This window comes from Pteropus medius, unplaced genomic scaffold, assembly GCF_902729225.1.
Source record: "Pteropus medius unplaced genomic scaffold, Ma_sr-lr_union100, whole genome shotgun sequence".
In the NCBI taxonomy this organism is placed as follows: Eukaryota; Metazoa; Chordata; class Mammalia; order Chiroptera; family Pteropodidae; genus Pteropus; species Pteropus medius.
In genome coordinates, this window is record NW_024348533.1 from 2,342,349 (window position 1) to 2,362,564 (window position 20,216).

At 33.4% G+C, this 20,216-nt stretch overlaps 1 protein-coding gene across 1 annotated transcript in view; it reads right to left on the reverse strand.

The window, feature by feature from the left end:
• Positions 1-20,216, reverse strand: part of ADAMTS19 (ADAM metallopeptidase with thrombospondin type 1 motif 19) — a 214,067-nt gene that overhangs the window by 191,892 nt on the left and 1,959 nt on the right. The window lies entirely within an intron of this gene.

A 20,216-nucleotide genomic window follows, 5' to 3' on the forward strand; every position in this document is an offset into this window, starting at 1 on the left:
CACATATAAGCACCCACAAGATATTGCATAGTATTGTGAGTTCTTTTTAACATAAATAGCAACATAATCTTGCATTGTTATGCAACTTGCTTCTTAGTGAAACACAATACAAAAATATTAAAATATTAAAATAGAGAGATTCAATCACGACTCCAGAGAAGGAAAGGTCTTCTTAAAGAAACACCAAAATGCAGCAATTGTATTAGACAGCATTATTGAACTTGACCATATTAAAATGTAGAAACGCTTATGACAAAACATAAACAAATTTGGCAGACTGGGAGAAAATATTTGCAACATATATAACAAAGGATTTAATTTCAAGGTAAATAATTCTGAGATAAAAATATTATCCAGTAGAATTCCCGACTGCATAACAGATTTGTAATAGAAGAAATCCTAATGGCCGATGACATGAAAGGATGATCCAACTGACCAAAAATCAAGAAAATTAGAAAGTAAACAATAAAAGAATGCTATTTTACAGTGATCTACATGAAAATAAAATGGAAAACTAGGAAATATTGAGAGTTAGAGGTTATTGGAGTAAAGGTATTCTAAAATAATGTAGGTAGTAGAATAAATGGTATAAACACTCTGCAGAGCAGTTTGCACTATCTCTTACACTAAAATGTGCATGTACAATGCCTCAACAATTTTGCCAAAAATAAATACTTGCACACGCTTAGAAGGAAAAGAGCCAGTACGAGACCGGCAGGGCAACTTGTTTCTTGGTTGGGTTTTTGTTTTGTTTTTTAAGTGATGGCATATGAAATTCCTTTTTATTGTAGGTCAAATTGACAATTTTATGCAATTCAACATAACTAGAAGAACTATATTAAGCATAAAGGAAAGGCAAAGGATATGGCACTGAAAGACTGAACTCAGTGTCTGCTCCATCACGTGAGTCCTGTGTGACTTTAGGCAGGTAATGTAACCTCATAGGTCTTATTTTTCACATTGTTGATGTGGAAATATTAAGATTTGTTGATCATGGCTACTGAGAAATAAGCTGTTTAATCTGTAAAAAGTTCTTATTGACCTCAATGTGCAAAATAAACACTAGCTATACTATTCTAAAGAAGAGTGCCAACGCCCTATTTACAAAAGATGGAAACTTCCAATGTATTTGCATAATTCAAATTATGCTTCCTAGAAAATATAAAAACAAGCAAACTCAGGAAAATTGCAATTGAATTGTTTGTCCACCCAGAAAACTAAAAGCCAAGAGTCTAATCAGATTCTTATAAAAGATAAAATGGAAGATTTGAGATCGAAGAATAAAGAAAGGAAAGGTTAAGTGCCCAGCAGTCCTGTTTGAAAAATGACGCAGCCACGGCCAGTAGATATTGAACGTGGGCTTCTTTAGAATGACTTAATTGAGCATCCCACCCCATGCTACTGAGATGGGATCACCTTGATAACCAGAAGGATCATATAGACTAACAAGGTCTAAATCAGAGAGACGAATACAAGAAACTGTATACAAAACAGACTCTCTAAGGAAACTTTCCCCTTCAACAGGAACTATTTCCTCTCACTTCTGCCAAGTCACCCTTTCTTTTTCTTCTGATAAGAAGCTTTAAGAAGCGAAGAGCCACGAATTGTTTTAATAAAGTGTATAAATCACACTTTACTTTTCATAATGGGCACCCAATAAATGTTGCCTTTAATGATAATGACATCAGAATTACTAGCTACTGACTTGGGTGTGGGTACTACACCAAAACTGTGAAATAAAGCTCAACAGGCTCCACCGTAACATAAAAAGCCAGATCTCGCAAACTAGTGAGGCTCTGTAACATTTTTAAATATATTCTCTACTTTGGATTAATTTCTTTAAATACCACCCATTGATGTAAAGGAGCACTGATACAAACTCGGTTCACTTTTCAGCCTAAGGAGCTAGGCTGATGCCTGGCAGATATAAAGGGGAGTGAGTGTCTGTGTAAAGCTTAGAACAAAGGCAACATTAACAGTGAAATTAAAGCTAGCCTTTCCTATCTTACAAACAACAGTTTCTTGTCCGTTAAATGAAATGATATACGTGAAAGGACTTGATACAACTCTAAATCTCTACAGAAATTATACTATACCTGTGCCCTACTTGACAAAGTCCTAAGTACTTGATCTCTAGATAATTCTAGTCTATATTTTCAATTCAAACTAAATGCCTGATATCTTTCCTTGGTTATGTCTATAACAATAGGGTCTCTTACAGAAAGTAAGTAAATCCAGAGGGCTAAAAATCATACCACCACACAATACAGAGTTACGACACTGCCTCGTGCTGGCTTTTGGTCTTGCAATTTATCTGTGACATTTATTCAACGTAATCCAACTTGTAGACTTCAAAACCAGATATGGGTATGAATTCTTTCTGGTCTAATTCAACAGCTACCCAAAAGAATACAGATGAATGAGAGTTCTCTCTAGTTCTGTATGTGCCATAGTAAATTGCTTTGAAAAGTTGAAGACACGTGTTTTCCTGACTTAGACTCTTAATTAGTAAGGACACAGACTAGTCCTACTGACAAACTGGAATTAAGTATTTCAACAAAGTGAGATTAATAATTTCAAACTGAAAAAAGTTCATCTAGAAAATGTTATAGTATTTGGAATTCAGTACGTGTGTCAAGAAAAAAAAATCAATGTATTATTATCTTATGTACATAAAAGGAAAACACACAACTTTAAAATCCAGTTACATTAACATATATATGCTAATATATATATTATGATCTATGAATAGAACTCTGACAAGTAGATCAAGACACTATGCAAGACGGTGAACCAGATCTATCCTAACCAGACCTATACATATATATGTTATAAAACACTTTCATTAAATTTAAAAACAGCCCTCAAAAACCATAAAACTAATAGAAATACTTTTATTAAATTACTATAGTTTTTAAACAACTTTATTAATTTAGTGGTAAGTTTTAATTTTATCATCGAAATGCACTGTTATTCAAACAATAAATTAGCATTTTATGTTGAAAAAATACCATCTTGCCATTTAAGCCCTGACTCATTTTCTTCTCTGCATCTGGACAGTGCCCAACTATCCCTTTAAAGAAAACAATCTTGAAACTCTTTAGGATTAAAAGAAATAACTAGGCTATATAATTATCTAAGAAAGAAGTTATTGTGTTTTAATTACCTCAAACTTTATACTCTGATTTGTAACAGTGAACATTGGAGTTTTTCGTGAATTGGTATTGTATCTTGTGACCCTGCTAAACTCACCCATTAATTTTAGCAGTTATTTTAATAGACTCCTTAGGATTTTCTATATATATGATCCTGTTGTCTGCAAATAAAGACAATGTTACTTCTTCCTGTTCTATCTACATGCCTCTAATTTTTTATTTTTTAATTATTTATTTATTTTCGCTTATTGTACTAAGATTCCCAGTGCAATGTTAACTAAAAGTGGCCAGAATGGACATTCTTGTCTTATTCCTGATAATAGATGACAAATGCAGTCTTCCACAATTAAAAATTACATTAACCATGGTTTTACAGTAGAGGTCCACTAATAGTTTGCAGTACATACATTTTTTTTGTAGGTGACAGAGTTACCCGAAAATGAATGTTGAATCTTGTCAAATTATTTCTCTGCATTTATTGCTATTGTCATATAATTTTACTCCTTCATATGTATCCAATTTGATTTGCTAACATTTGTTAAAGATTTTAGCACCTTTATGTGGGATTAGACTGTAGCTTTTTTTCCACCTTGCAACATCATTATCTGTATTTGACATCAGGACCATGCTTGTTTCATTAAGTATTTGTAGTATCTCATCCTTAGATGTTTGACAAAATGCACCAATGAAGTCATCTGGGACTGGAATTTTCTTCGTGGCAGAAAATTTAACTATGAATTCAATTATAGTACATTTAGGGCTCCACAGATATTCTACATTATTTTCTTAAGTCAGTTTATTAACATATGTATCTTTCAAGGAATTGGTCCCTTTCATCTAATGTAAACTTTTTGACATAAAGTGGTTCATATTTCCTTATCATTTTAATTCCAAAAAAATAGTAAAGATGTCTCCCTTTTATTCCTAAAATTGATAATTTGTGTTTTCCCTCTTTGATCAATCTAGGCAGAGATATATGAATTTCGTTATTCTTTCCAGAAATTTTATTTTTCTCCACTCTTTTTCTGCTTTTTTAAACTTTATTGATCTCTGCCCTTATACACATTCTTTTGTTCTCTATATTTTTGATTACTTTGTCTTCTTATCCTAATTTAGAATTGACCCATCTTCTTTCCTCACATAAGTATTTAATGCTATGTTAGGAAATGTTCCCGTAAGTATTGCTTTAGCTGCATTCCATATTTTTTGATATATTTTATTCTCATTTTCATTCATTCAAAGTTCTATTGTGGTTTCTTCTTTGAACCATGTATTATTTAGTAGTATATGATTTCATTTGCAAATTTATGCTAAATTCGGATCTTTTTGTTGTTGATTTCCACTAAATGCACTGTTAGAGAACACATGAGTGTGTTTTTGGCTATTTTAAATATAGTATATAGCAGTAAAATTTTGGCTTGTGGAGATCCATGTCTTCATATTTATTAAATATTATCAAATTGGTCTTCATGCTATTATAATACTTCATCCTCTTGTCAGTTGTATATTTTCTCACAATTAAATATATAATTTGAACTAATTTAACAGCCCAGCATATGATCTATCATGATGACTTCCATGCACATTAGATACAAAATATTCTGTAAGTGTCGATTCAGTCAAATCGATTGATGGTATTTTCCATTCTTTCCATATATTTTTTCTTTCTATTCATTCTACCAATTACTGAGATGTAAGTAAAGATTAGAAGAAAAAATAACGGTCTGAGAATACCAGGAGTGTGTTGATATGAACGTGGTAAAATACACAACTGGAGTTCACCTTTTACCCCAAAACCTGAAACATACCAATTCAGGACTGTATAGTTCTGCAGAACCCAGTCTTCAAACCACTTCTATGAAGAATATTGGCTTTGAAATCAAACAGAGCTGATTTGATTTCCAACTTGCTTCCTTGGCAACCTTAGGCAAATTATGGTTGACCCTCCCTACCCATAGGTTCCGAATCAAAATAAATTCAGCCAACTGCAGCTCAAGAACATTTGGAAAAACAGAACTTACACTATTGTTGACTGTACTATGTAGTTAGGCCTATGATGGTTGTAATAACTATTTATGAAACAGATGGGTACAAAGTAATCACTTTGTAAGGTATATAAATTTCTAACCACTATGCTGTACACCTAAAATTAATATTGTATGTCAACTATAATGAAAAAATTAATTCTTAAAAAAATCAGTAATTTCTACTATGTTCAATTCTACTCCTACATCTACTCCATTTCAATTTCTACTCCATACCTTGGATCAAAACTTAAAATGATGTGAATGTGTTATGTACTGCTAATAAATAAAAAGCAAAAAAATATTTTCATCACATAGACACACACACACACACACATCACACACACACACACACACACAGCTTTGATTTCACCTCCAGGCCTTATCGGCTGCCTGGTAAGTGATCTATTCAGTCCCTATGAGCTTCCGCATCCTTATAAAACTGAGTGAGAGCATGTATCTTAGTGTAGTGGGTTTCTATAAAAATTAGCCATACTTATGGTAGTATGAGTATGGCATATAGCAGTGTTCAATAAATAGTAGCTATTATGTTCTGGGCCTCAATTCTTTATTTAAAATTGATGAAAACAGAAACAGCAGCACCTCTATTCACTGAATTTTTTCTACTGATTTAACAAAGAAAAAGGTGGAGGTGTCACTAGCTTCCCGCCCTTGTAGGTATGATTAGTGGAAGATTCTAGCACTTTTTCTATTTCTTGCAGGTATGTTTCTTGTCCTTTACTATCTACCACTACCATGCCATAGAAAGCTATTCTTATTTTTTAAATGTAAAGTTTATGAACACTTTCAAAACATGTAAAGAGTATCCTAAATTTTTACACGGCATTTCCCAACCAGATTTGTGCTAAGAAAGCAATACTAAATTAGGTGAGGTGTTATTATTTATTTAGAAAAAATTCCAATAACTTTCCCTAACATAGCTACATCCTCTAGGGCCCTTAAACTAAAATTCAGTTTATAAAAACTAGATTTACACATAAGCATTTGTTTGAGCTGGTCGCTTATTTTCTAAAAATGTGTAGCTATATTACAACCAAAAGATTTTGATAAATGCAAGTTATAAATTGTAAAGTACTTTAAAAACCTATGTTATTATCATGGTTATAATCATTTATATTATCATAGTAGCCCTTCCACTGTTTTCTCTTTCACTTATATTGTATTATTTTTTAACTCTCCAAGACTAATTAATTGAAATCCATTTTAGAATTACTGGAATAGGAGGAGATGATAGAAGCACTGAACACAGAACTGAATGTGTCTTCTAGAATAGGTAATGGAAAGAAATGAGAGAAGGATTAAGTATACAGTTGATTATGCAGTTCTAATATAGAGTCTGATGTATTCTCTTACAAGCCTATGGTGAGTTATTAATAGGTTCAGAACACGTAAGACCATGTGACCAAGTACCCCAAAATTGGACACTGTACACTTGTGGAGACTCCATCGCCAAAGGCAAGAGCAGCCAAGTTATTAGAACACTTTCTAAAATACTACAACTGAGCTAACTATAGGCAAATGCTTCGGAGACTTTTTAAACCATATTAATGTGCAGTATTGGGCTGTCCCCAAGGATGCTTTAATATGTTATTCAAAAACATTTCAAATAGAAATAAGAGGTTTCCATATTCTTAAGCTTAAAACATACTATAAATATTCATCAGTGTGTTTACTTCTCTTTTATCTTTCTACCTTCATCACTCTACCTCCTTCATAGGAAGGTCATGTCGATTCATACAGATCATGTCAACTCTCAGGGCCTTACAAAGAGAACTGCAAATGGATGATAAACAATCACGGGAATTAAATAGTAATCAAATATATTTCTTTAATTTACCATTTTACCGGTTGAAATGTAGACCTAACTTTCAAGTGATAGTTGTACGTATGTCGTGTCTATTTTCCTCTGACCAATCCAAAGCATCTCTCCTGATAGAATTCTTGGACCATCATTTTATCCTTTAAAGCTCAAATTTAATATGAGATTTACAGGGACAAAAATTTGGTTTAATCCTGACCTAGAGTCAACTTAAGCAGAAAATTTTTAAGCACATTAAAAAAAAAACTACAAAGCTTTTCTGTATCTATCTCCATACATTATTATTCAAAATCAGAGATTTAAATAGAATCATTCTGGTATCATTCCCTGTTACTTACTGAGTCAAGTTTTTCCAGAACAGTTGCAACTAGACCTTCATAAACATTCATTTCCTAAAATGACACCAAGTCCATATTTACTTTCATATCAAATGTCATCAAGTCTAAGATGCCGTCAGCATTATGAAATACCCCATGTGAGAACTGCTAAAATATGAAAAATTATCTATTGGAATTAACTAAATAAAATATTTCCATCCTTTACTAGGCTTCTTTATATCATTATTAAATAAATGCCTAACAGATTAACTATCTAAGGGCCTTTATTTCCCTAACATTTCCTCAATCATGATTCCTATTACTAGAGAGAGTGTATTGTTTTAGCTTTTAGTAGAGGCACTGTACTGGAATTCTTAGTACTATTTGAATAAACACCCAAAATAATGTGGATAGAGGTTTATATTTACAGAATAACTTTGAATGTTTACAACTAAAATCTGCTTCCTGAAAAGGTTGATTTGGATTTTGTTAATTTATTTGCATTTATTTGTTTACTTGATTTGAACGCTGATACTAACGACTTTGATTTTTTTCACAGAAGTGGTATATATGAAACAATAATTAAGTCTGGATTCATGTCCCAATCCTGCAAAGACACTAATTCTATAACTTCCCATCTTGTATACCTTATTTGTATACCTCCAAATGAATGGCTTTGATTATTTGTTTTCATAAATCCTTTAAAAATTTTAAATCTTTGTCCATTTTAGACATTATAATATGAGCTATCAGTAGCTAATTTTATTCCTTATTAGTCCGTGGAGCGTCCATGAACATCCTCTAATGGTTTCTCTAGAAATAATCATGTCCAGTTAGGGAAAAAAAAAAAAAAAGCTTGTGTATTGTTTAAGATGAAAACTCTCCCAGAACTGATCTTTAAACATAATCCTTATTAAAGTCCCAGAAGACTCTTTGGAGATATTGACCATCTGATCCCAAAGTTATATAGAAATGCAAAGTATCCAGAGGAGCTAAAACAGTTTTGAAAAAGGAAATCAAAATTGAAGGATTTATACTTTCTGCATTCAAAAAAGAGATTAAGAAGAACAAATGGGTAAGTTATGAAATAGTCATGGAGATGTGAAGTACAACATAAAGGATATAGTCAATAATATTTTAATAACTATATATATAGTGCCAGATATAGGTACTCGACAAATCTGGGGAATCACCTTGTAAATTATACAAATGTCTAACCACTATGCTGTATATCTGAAACCAATATTTTAAAAATTGAATGTCAACTCTAATTGAAAAATAAAAATAAAAAATAAATAACTTGGTGGGATCTAAATGAAATTGGGCTAAAGGAAAGGAAATATATTTAAACATAAGCTAAGATTCATTAGAATAAAAAAAAACCAGCATAAAGTGACATAAATCAAGACAGCATGGTATTGACAAAGGGATGATCATACAGATCAAAAGAATATTATTAATAATTCAAATTAACATTTGTGGTTAATTAACTTTTGAATTAACTTCTGACAAGGTTCCATGGCATTTCATGAGGAAAGGATGGTCTTTTCCACAAATAGTACTGACAGAAAATTGGAGATATATATTTAGACCCTTACCTCATACCATATGCAAAAACTAACAAAATGAATCATAGGCTTAAAAGTAAATACAGAAATTATGAAAGAAAACATAGGAGAAAGTCTCTGTGACTTTGAGTTAGACACAAAGTTCTTAGATACAATACCAAAGTACATTCCATATAACAAATAATAATAATAATAATAAATTGGATTTTTAAAAACTGGCTTTAAAAGACACCGTTAAGAAAATGAATAGATGTCCATAGACTGGAAGAAAACATTAGCAAATCATATGTGTGACAAAGAATTTACATCCAGAGTATATAAGAACTCTAAAACTAAATAGTAGAAAGACAAAAAGCCTAATTGAAAATAAGCAAAAGATTTGAATAAACATTCCACCAAAGATGATATATGAGTGGCTATGAAATGGCAAATGAAAAGATGATCCATATTAGTCACTAGAGAAATGTGAATTATAGTTATCAAAAAGACACAATACCAAGTGTTGTTGAGGATGTGGGGAAACTGGAATCCTAACACATTTAAAATGGTGTAGTACTTTGGAAAAGAATTTGGCAGTTTCTTAAATATTAAACATAATTTTACCATGTGACCAAGCAACTCCACTCCTAGGTATCTACCCAAGAGAAATGAAAATGTATATCTACACAAAGACTTGCGCACAATCCAAATGCCCATCAACTAAATGAATGGGTAAACAAAACATGGTATATTCATTCAGCTATAAAAAGGAATGAGTACTGATACATGTTACCACAGGGAAGAACCTCAAAAACACTACGCTAAGTTTAAGAAGCCAGACACAAAAGACCAAATTTTATATGACTTCATTTATACAAAATACAAAGGCCAATCTATATAAACAGAGAGATTAATGGTTAGTCGAGACTGGGGTTAGGAATAGGGTGAATGCAAATGAGTATGAGGGATCCCTTTGGGATGATGGAGATATTTTAAAACTAGATTGTGGCAATGGTTGTACTATTCTGTAAACGTACTAAAATCACAGAATTGTACATTTGCGTGAATTTTATGGTATATAAATCATGCCAGGAGAAAGATATTAGAAAGAAAAGCATTCACAATATCTTTTTCAATTCGTTGCATTGAAAAATCAGCTGGACATATCCATGAATCTATCTTACTAATGAGTAATAATTAGGTTCGACCTAGACGTTTCTACTTTTCATCTTAAAATACCAATTCAATATGTTTTAAAACATTGCTAATTACAACCACCTCTAATTAGAGAGTTATAGAGATATAGAAAATATCTATGTTAATAAAGAAAATGGGGCGCTAACAATTAAATTTATAAAACGACAAATATTTCCACAATAAATTATTCAGACATAACGCTTGGTTAATTATATTTATACATAATTGTTACTTTCATAATAAATTACTCAAACTTTCTATTTTGTTGTAATAAAATTTTGAAGTTATAAGTTACATTATTTGCAAGCACACAACCAGAACCAGACAACACAAAGACCCTATGCTAATTACACTTAAGTTCCTCTATCAATAATTGAACTGCCTATCTGTGAACTGCATACACTAAAATATTTACTGGTAATATAATACTTTCATAATGAAGATATGTCTATCACATTTTAGTTGCTATTACATATATTTAAATTATCATGGAGGCAGACCATTCGCACTAATCAGATTAGCTAACGTAATTATTTGCCTGGCCACTCTTCTTGTTTTATTTTTGACTTTTAACTCTAATTATTTTTATGGAACTCTTGACATTCAAATTCTTAGAATGTGAATGAGTAGATAAAACTTGTTAATTTATTTCTGCCATTGGATAGCTTACTGTTTAATTCTTATGCATCTCCAAAATCCTCTTAACCTGACCATGATGCACTGCCAGTCAGTGTAGATAATCTCTCACAAAGAGTACAATTTTCTCACTAATGTTCTAATATTCCTCTCCAATGGGCCTCGGTCTTCATTTATCCACATTTGAACTTTCTTCCCTTACTTCTGATAAATTTTATTTTATTACAGTAACTATTATGAAACATCTGGAGTAAGTCTCCTGCTACATTACCAATAAAACTGTTGATGACAGTTTAAAATAATTTGCTCTATATACTTCCAAATTCTAGAATAGGAAGCAAGTTTTAACCTTTGAATATTTTTTCACCTGAAGAGTGGAAAAACATTCAGTGGCATTAAGATCCCATTATATTATCTCCCAGCGAGTTCTCATGTATAGCCTATTGAATAATCATTTAAAATCCATTAAATCCTTTCTAGCTCAATGGAATCTAAGTGGGTTCTTGGGAGGATGTTAAAGGTAAAGATAGAAGGTTAAAAAAAATAAAAGTATTAAAATTCGTTCAAGACGCCTATGGTATAAGATTTGGCGGATGCAAACCTAGTTGTTACAGATCACGACGTCTGCCGCTTTCAGAGTTAGAGAAGCGACTGCTCTCAAGTTTTAGCTTACACAGGAATTACCTTGGATTCTTTTTAAATACATTTCTTAAATTTGAGGCTCAATCTGAGACTCTGGTTTTACAAGGGGAATCCCCCACTTCTTGTACCTCACCCCCACCACCATGAGTTTGATAAGGTGTCTGCACACCAGACTTGAAGGAACAGGGGGCATCCAGAAGCATGAGCAAATAGCTGATGGTATGGGCTCTCCGTAGAAAATGGTCATATTCGTTAGGTAAGAGGGCTGAAAAACAAATCTGTAGCTAAACATCTTTATGTGCTTGTAAAGGAAAAAAAATATATGATTAGATCTTTTTTTTTTTTTTAATGGGAACCAACAGGCAAGCAGAAGCTGTTTAACAATGCCAAAATTGGTCGGGGCTCACCAGCTCCATCCCCTGATCATCTGAGTTAAAGCCTAAATAGTTAATAATTTATTGCAGATATACACACATTAATTATGAAATGAAATCAAGTCTCTCTTGCTAGAAAAGACAAATCCTCAGCTATCTCATCCCCAAGGGATTTCCCAACACCACCATGCAATATTTCTGTTCAAATATCTGGGAGCATTGAAATGGCTGAGTTCCCATTTTCTCACTTCTCTCAGTCAAGGGCTTGGCATTAGAACAAAGATGAGATGGAGACAAGATGATGTGCTCACCATGGCTGCACCCTAAATGCACTCTGCATCAAATTATGGCCCTCACTTGGCTAAGGGAATCTTAAGACCTCCTTTCGGGAACCCCACCCCCCACCCCAAATCCAAGAAAGACCACTGATTCTTCCACTGCCACAAAATATGTCAAGACTATATCCCTAATTTAACACAATTTCCATCTATCAAGAACCTGGAACTCCTCTGATTATTCTTTATTTCGCAAGCACAAAACCATAAAACCATCTGGGGTAAAATGTAATTGCAGTTAAACATTTGATTCTCTGTGAGCTAAGTAAAAATGTTCTGTTTTAGTGTTGCATAAAAAAATTTAAGACTCCTATAAAGAATTGCCTGAATTTAAAAAGTATACTATACTTATGATTCAGCGAATAAACTTCAAATAAATATATAATATTAATATTAATAAATATTATGAAATAAACAAAAGTTTTTCTCACAAAATTGGTCCATGCCTAAACTCTCTCAGGTCACTAAGACAAATACATGAGTAGTTATGTACAATGTTGCTTATTCCATCAGAATGCTGATTCTTTTTATTAGAATTCCCTGTGTCACTTTCTTATATAAGAGTATGGTATCTGCATATCACCCCACTCCAAATACAGAAACTTCTCCCAGGTATCAATGTCACCAGAACTATGATCATCTGTGTCATTCTAAGTTTTAAACTGGAAAACCACAGGATGCTTTCAAGAGACGTGCATTTAAAGTTAATGAGGAGACATTCAACACTTACTAAATCAAAAGACTGTGATGAACACAGGGAAGACAAGAAGATGAGGCAAAGAAACGATTCCTTGAAGATTGTAAATACTTCGAAGCAAGAAACTATTCTTTTAATCTTTTTTCTCTGAGCATTCAACACAATATATAGATGTAACTAGCCCATTACTGATGAATATTTACTGTTCTGTTCTTATAAACAGCTGCAACGAATAGGCTCACACATAAATCTTTTGCACTTATATGAATATTCCTCTAATGTTGATATCTACAAAAGAATTGCTAAAATGAAGGGTAGACACATTTAAAAATTTAAATATATACCACACAAAAGGCTCTACCAATTTATTCTCCTACAATGTATAAAATTAAGTGTTCCCCAGGCATGCCCACTGGATATTATCGATCTGCATAATTTGTGCCAATCTTATGAACCAAAAATAATGTTTGAGAAAATTTGCTTTTCCTGGCTTACCGGTAAATTTTTTTTAATGTGAATATTTGATACTCATATTTCCTTTTAAGCATATCCACTAAAAAGTTAACAGTGGTTATCTATGAATTAGTAAGATTACAGATGACTTATTTTACATATTTTCTAAACTTTCTATTGTTATTAATATTAATAATTACTATTTACCATTTTAATTAATATTTACCATTGTTATTAATATTAATAACTACTATTTACCATTTTAATTAATATTTACCATTTTAAAATGCTAATATAAAAAGAGCTCTAGAATTAGGAATGAAAAAGACCAAAATCTCATTAAAAAAAAACGAGTAGAAGATATGAATGGAAAGTTTACAGAAAAGGAAATGGAGCAAAAATACAAAAAGATCTCAGCCTCAGCATAGTACAAAAGAAAAGTAAATTAAAGATACATTGAGAGAACATTTTTTGCTTATTAGATTTCATGAAGATCAACATTTTTAATAACACCCATATTGTTAACAGCTCAGAAGACACATTTTTACACTCCGCTGGCCTAAATGTCAAGTGACACCACCTTATGGGGTACAATCAGGTAATATCTCCCCAAATTCCCTGTACACATGCCCTTTGACACAGATATTCATCACGTAGGCAAAATGGCGTATCTACAGAGTCCTATTTTTTTAGCACTGTTCATAATAGGAAAATACTGGAATCAATCAAACATACATTAACACCAAACTGATTATGTAGATTATGGGACATACTTGCAGATAAAATGGATTACGAATAAAGAACGGGGAACCTCTTAATGCATTCATATGTGATAATCTCATGAGTATGTAAATAATGTGGGTTTAAAAAGCTATAAATTTATATTTACATATTTATTTGTTTATGAATCAATTACTTCTAGAAACTAATAACCCTTACTACTCCTAGGAAAGAACACTGAGTATAACCGGGGAGGGGGTGGTAAAGGTAGACTTTTCACTGCATACCTTTTCAGAGGTTCTGTGTGGTAAAGTTTGAGTCCTTATAATTTGGAAATGATTTTAATTTGCCTTTAGGTTTAAATGGTAGTTTGGCTTAATTCAGGATTTAAAATCATGTTTCCTCAGAACCCTGAAGCTATCAAAACATGACCCTCTAGCGTCCAGTATTACTGATTTAATCTCTAATGTCAGTCTGACACTCATTCCATTGTAGATAATCTCTCCTTTATTAAATTTGTAGAATTTCCTCTTTATCTTTGATTTTCTAATATTCTGCCACAGCGTGGCTAGGTTTGGGTCTCTCTTTACCTATGCGACTCTGAGTTTAATGGTCGGTCCTTAAGTTTGAAGGTATGTGTCTTCCTTTATCTATGGCAAATTTGATTTTGATACGAAGAAAGCTCTCTTAATCTCTACCTAATCAACATTGATTATAACAGACAATGCGACTCATATCATTGAATTAAACAACACTCTACACACAATCCAGAAAATATGATGGCTGCATGCTGAATGCTCACAGCTAGTAGATTCCTGCCTTGTCTTAATGTAAACAATTATTTCCACCAGTAGGCCTGCATGTTTAACAACAATCAACTATATTTGTTTAAGTACTAGTAAGCACATTTTGCAATAACATAATTTTTAAAAAAAACTAAATACTATAGCCAGTGAACCAGTGAACTATGAGTGCAAAATCCCATGAAGCTTTTGGGAAAAACTTGAGAAAAGTAAGTCACTGAAAAAAAAAATTGCTCTAATTTTATTTGGGATGAAACAGCTATAAAAAATTCAAAAATTGTTTTAAACACTTGTTCATAAAGATCTATGCATCCTTATATTCATTACAACATCATTCACAATAGCCAAGACATGAAAACAACCTAAGTGTCCTTCAACAGAAGATGCGGTACATAAATACAGTGGAATACTACTCAGTCATAAAAAAGATGAAATATTGCTATTTGTGACAACATAGATGGATCTTTAGAGTATTATGCTAGGTGATGGAAAAGAACAAAAACAGTGTGATATTACTCATATGTTCAATATAAAACAAAAAGCAACAAATGAACAAATAAAACAAAAAACAAACTTATAGGTTCAGACAAGAGAATGGTGGTTATAAGAAGGAAAGGGGAGTAGGGGGAGAGGAAAAAGATTAAAGGGGATGAAACATATGGTGACAGAAGAAAACTAAGCTTTGGGTGGTGAGCGCACAATATACAGATGTCGTACTAGAAAGTTGTACACCTGAAATTTATGTAATGTTAACCAATGTTACCCTAATAAATTTAATAAAAATATATAAAAATATTTGAAAATTTTTAGAGTCCAGGATTCTACACATAAATTGTCTTACACTTGTCTTTAATTTTTATTCCAAGTATAGAAGCCTATATTGGAAATTGGTTTTGGTGCGATGTTGAGTAACACTCACCTGAAACACCAGTTATCTGACCTACACTCAAAGGAGTAAGTAAAATCTGGCCTTACATCTAAGGGTTAGCTGATGAATATATAGTTTAGTGATTTAAATTAGAATCAAATGTTTAGGGTAGATTGCATGCATTTTAAAATTCCATCCTATAACTTATTTTTAAAATTAAATTCTACTAGAGAAATTTGGACCATCTAGATCTATGATTTATGGCTGACAACTTTTCTTTCATATTTTGCATCGACTTGTCTTTTATATTATGTTCTGGGATAATTTTCGAGTTTGATCAAGGCCACAAACTTACTGATCAGTTCATCTATGTTGTTTTTAATTCTAGCGATCAAAAAATTTTTGTTCCATTTTATCTAATCACTTTTTCTGAACAGAAGCTCTTCCTGTATTTTTTAATTTATTCTTTCCATGCATTTACATCCACCCTATTTTTCTGCTGAAGTATTCTATTTATTCTATTAACTTTTTTTGCTTTGTGTATTAATTAATCAGAGTTTGATGAGTCTCTTTTATACGGTTCATTTTCTTAAAAGATATCCTTGGGCATCAGCTCATCACTTTTTGGTTTCCCTGCTTACCTATCTATTGACTAGTTCAGTTACCCTGCTCTTCTCCAGTTATTTGGAGAGACAAGTAGGACCTCCTACTGGATGCAGGGAGATAACAATTCATCTTTTGAGAGTGGAAGGCTCTCTGTCCTCTGGTATCACCAAAATGCCCGGGAAAGCTCTGTCTCCATTCCCTCAGCTCCTGCCTTAGGGACACGCATTTGGCCTCTGCTGGTTCTCATAACTGGACAACAGAAAAAGTCAGTGATGCTGTTGCTCTAGGGCCTCCCCTGCCCGATGCATCCTCTTTCCTACGAGTGCAGTGAGCCAGCTCCTCTGGCATAGCTCCCACCATGCACAGATGTTTTCTAACGTCTATATGTTTTCCATTAATCCAGTCCAAACTGTTTTCAGGCTTTCAGGAGATATTCAAAATGTCTGATGCACTGATGGCATTCTCTTATAATACTGCTTTGGATTTATTTAAAATATCTTTTCTGTCATTCCTAAGATTTGGCATGAACGAAGAAGGTAGAGATACGAGGTTAGTCTGCAATCTTACTTCTTCCATTTGGATGCTGATTCCACTTCTACCCCAATTCTTCTAGATATGAACTACCCTTCCCCCGCCCCCTGCACTGACACCCTCCTCTCCTGCTTTCCTATTCATATTTGATAAAGTAACTTGTCCAAAATAGGTACCCCCAAATATTTAAGTGTTCAACACTTGTCAGGGCATCTAATACTTTAATTCAAGTAAAGGAGCAAATTGAAAAAAAAAAAAACTTTGACTTTACACAAACCTGCAGATTCTGTATCAAGAGCTAATAAAATGACTACTGTATAAAACTCACAATTTAAGTAAAGTTGTAAGAGTCAGTCATTCTTTACCACTCTGAAAAAACAATCTAAATATTACTGATAGCCATTTCAACAGTCCATCTAAAGAGAACCAAAGGCAAGGTATGTGCTGATGTAGTTTACCTTGGCTCAGTGCTTAGAGGTGGTGGGTGTGTGTGTGTGTGTGTGTGTGTGTGTGTGTGTGTGTGTGTGTTTAAGTATTGTGTTACTTTTGAGCAACCATAATTGCACTCTTTCGTGGAATTTAATTTGTGGCTTTTGTATTTCAATTTTTTAGAGATTATTTAAAACATAATAAAATGCTGCGTGCTTTGTATTTTATTCAGTGATTTTTATTGAGTGCCTACTAAAATCTGGACATCCTACAATATAGTGGAAATGAAAAGAAATGAACAAGATAGTACCATCGTAGCACTTAGGGCATACCTACATTTGTACATATCTGTAATAATATTTCCAAGTTTACATTTGTGACTGGTAGGCCAGGCTGGGAACTCCTTGAAATCTATCAAGGCTTTTTCATCTTATTTGTGTATCTGTAGAAGCTCAAATGAATTGTTCAATAACAATTGTTCAATGTTTACTTACTTAGTATTATGATATGTGTGTATCTATTAGGTCGAATATATGGCTCAACTAAGATTGTTATTCAATATCAGAGACTAACAGGGGGAAACAAATAGAACACTTCATCCATCAATCGATAGACATATAATACAATTTCTACATTTTGTAAATAGGGTGAGATCCAGAAAGATTAAATATTTTGAGAAGGCAGCACTTGACCTTGTACCCCAATTCCCCATTCTAGCATGTTTCTCTTCACAGCACAAGTTAGACTGAAATCTGAAGAATTAAGTGGCCGATCTCATAGGTGTTCACCACTTTGCAATACTGAATAGCTGATAATCTACTTCCTTTGAAAGAGATTTTTAGATCCTTTCAAATATATGATAATCCAAAAGGTGTTGAGGGATTCAGGTACCAGTAGGCATAGCTACCGAGAGAGAGGAAGCAAAGGTATACATAGAGATCCACTCTTTTCTGTGCAACTGACAATCAAAAAAGCTTTCACTAACTGAGAAGAAAAAACTGTTGCAAACTAAAAGCAGTTGCATTTATAAATAATTCACCCTCATATAAAGACATCATGATTCCTCACATTAGAATTACAGGATCAAAGAATTCTAGAAATATAGAGGAGCAAAAATGTCGTCCTGTGATAATCAACACTTAGCCAGAAAAAAGCCCATACTCCAGTATACAAGGCTTTTGAGGTTTGATCTCACCAAGTATTTGGGGGTCATTTCCCTATTGCACCTACTGGCCTAGTCGTGGGAGACTTTTTTTTCGTTCCCTTGATACACTCTGAACTTCCACTTCTCCACTCAGTCTCTTCCCTCCCTCTAGAACACTCTTCAACTCTTTACAGCCAAGAGAAAGTCTCCCCACACTTATAAATTCAATTAAACTCTATCTGCTTTGGGAAGCCTCCTTCAATTCCCCAAGCAGGACTTGACTGTGGGCATAACATTTGATTCATCATGTCGATGTGTCACTGTTTCATGACAACCTATATCATATCTACTTGTATATGATGTCCTTCTCCTAATCTGCAAGCCGCTAACACAGGACCAAGAATACATTTAACATCCAACAGAATTTTAATTCTACCATCTAATAATTAATTAAATCATCGTTCTCTTCTTTTACTTATGAAAACTGAAGCCCAGGGAGATATAGGACTTGTCAATCACCAGGAAACAAGCCGATGTTAGATCAGATAACAAATTATGCTCCCTTTTTCCTAACCCACCCCATAAGGGAAAAGGGCTGGCACAGTGGAGTCTGGAGTAGCAAACCCACCCTTCTTGGCTTTTTGCCTACTAACTTTTTACTCAGAGTCTGACTGCTGCACTGTATTGCTGGCAACATCAGTTTTCCTCAATAACAAAGACTTCCCAGTTCAGAACATACACATATGTGGCTAATAGGAAAAATGAGCAGAAGTCCAACATGATAAACAGGGAGGTATGTCAAGCTCCTATTTAGTCTATGAACCACCTACTCATAATTCTAACTTTGCTCCCTTAAATATGGAGAGAAAGGTATAGCTCATTTGGAAAATCTGACCGAAAGCCCACATTTCAACACAGTGAAATGCTTTATCCCCTATTCCTTCCACCAATCGAGAACTTTCGATATGTACTTATTTAATCCCTGGACAAAAACTAGTGAACAATGAAATCCCCCACAAAATGTTTCCCCCAGTGAAGTATTCAAGCATCAGTTCCATAAAAAACATTTTTAAAAGCTTTTCAAGTATTTTGCCATGCCAGTTCTTTTCACTTGTGGCAAAAAATGTCCCTATTTGAATATTCATCATTATGAGCTTCTGGTAAAATATAGCCCTGTCCAGCAATTTATATCATCCGACTAACGGTCATTAGGAGGGCAGAGGTAAAAATTTCCAGTTTCATTTTGTTTGTCTTTTTAACCATCTTTTTACATTTCCTGGCTTTAGGTAGCTTTGAATGTGCTGATATTTTCTGCTGTGAATAGGAAAAATGAGATCCAGAATGACGAGGTACTTTGAAAAGGACTAAATAATTACTATTAGATTTTTCTCCAAATAGGCAGGTTGCTTTCAGACGAGTCCTTGTGGATTCCATCAACGGCTCACTGGGAACAACAAAATGAAGCCACAAATGACATGGGTGTTTTCAATATTTTGTGAGGTGTGCCTTAAACCAGTCACAAAGGCCATGGTGATGACAACTGCACAGCAATGGAAATGTACTTCATGCCACTGATGTGGACATCTAAATATGGTTAAAATGGTAACTTTTATGCTATGTATACTTTACCACAAAGAAAGCCAACGTACAGGAGGTAACAATCATACCAAACCCTGCGTCAAGACAGAATGGGGGTGGGGGGAATCCGATGATGATCTCTATTGTTCAGACAGAGCAAATAAATGGCTTTTTCTCTCCAGTTCCAACAGGCCTCTCAGCAAGGCTCTTACGCTTGCTACTTTCCTCCACGGAAGGGAGAGGAGAAAAGGAACTATTGCCAAATAAAATGTAAATCTTAGAAAAGAAAATGTTAAATCATGGAACCATAACCCTTTGAA